At 34.4% G+C, this 1,305-nt stretch overlaps 1 pseudogene; it reads left to right on the forward strand.

The window, feature by feature from the left end:
- The window catches only part of LOC107662301 (insulin-like growth factor 1 receptor), a 118,348-nt pseudogene that overhangs the window by 84,619 nt on the left and 32,424 nt on the right, over positions 1-1,305 (forward strand).

A 1,305-nucleotide genomic window follows, 5' to 3' on the forward strand; every position in this document is an offset into this window, starting at 1 on the left:
TATTGTATTTTTTACATTGTGGTAGTAATTGTTGTACAATATGATTAATGCTGTCCTGTCTTCATAATATTCAATTTTAAATGTTACAAATGTTATAATAAAATAACATATAATATATAATTATAATATATAATCAAATACATTTCAAATTTAATATTTAAAATTGAATATTACATAACTGTTTATTGTATTTTTTACATTGTGATAGTATTTGTTATACATTATGATTTATTTTAAATTTAATTTTAAATTTATTCCTAATTTTTTTAAAGTTACCATCATTGCTTTACAGTCATAAAAATTATTGTAAAATCCTTTTTATTTATTTGCTTTTGATTTACAATAATTCTAAAAAAAAAAAGAAAATTAGTATTTTTAGGCAAAATTTGAATTCTTACTTTTTTATTTCTTATTATTTTTTGTGGTCAAATATTCAGAAATGTCTTTGTGAAAATCCCTAATAAGCAATAATGCCAACAAAAGTAAATCCATCTTATATTACAAGTAACCATGAACAGTTTCATCTCTAATGGTGAAACTCTTTAGTCTGAGGATGTTTTCATAAACTATTTTTCTGCTCAAATACACTGAAACAGTTTTTAATTTAGTGTAATTTTCTTGAAACAAACCCAGAACCTGTTTCACATCAGCATCCCCCTCCTGTGTTTTCCCTCCAGTTTGTCCGAAGTGGTGCGGACAGCGGGCGTGCACGGACTCGGGCGAGTGCTGCCACCCCCAGTGCCTGGGCAGCTGCACTGTGCCTGACAACGACAGGGCTTGCGCCGCCTGCCAGCACTACTATCACGAGGGCCGCTGCGTGGAGGACTGTCCATCCGACACGTACAAGTTTGAGGGCTGGCGCTGCATCACCAAGGACTTCTGCTCCAAAGTCCACCTGCCTGATTACGACCGCTTCGTGATCCACGGAGGAGAGTGTATGTCTGACTGCCCACCCGGATTCACACGTGATGAGAACCAGAGGTACAAACAATTCAACTTATTATTGAAAGTGTGTGTTTGATGAATGGTAATAATTTTACCCCCGGTTTTCACAGACAAGGCTTAAACCTAGTCCCAGACTAAAATGCATGTCTGGGCTGTTTTAACTGAAATAAACTTAAACTGATTGATCTTAAAATATGTCAATGCCATTGTTTTGTCTCAAGATGCAAACCAGTAATGTTTATTTCTAAGGCACGTTTATAAAAAAGTACCCTACTTAAATGTCCAAATTGAACTATGGCCTAATCCTGGCTTAATCAAAGCCCTGTCTGTGAAACCTGTCTGTTTTTATTTCTGTTTATA

The sequence above is a fragment of the Sinocyclocheilus anshuiensis genome, unplaced genomic scaffold (assembly GCF_001515605.1).
Source record: "Sinocyclocheilus anshuiensis isolate Anshui unplaced genomic scaffold, SAMN03320099.WGS_v1.1 scaffold579, whole genome shotgun sequence".
In the NCBI taxonomy this organism is placed as follows: domain Eukaryota; kingdom Metazoa; phylum Chordata; class Actinopteri; order Cypriniformes; family Cyprinidae; genus Sinocyclocheilus; species Sinocyclocheilus anshuiensis.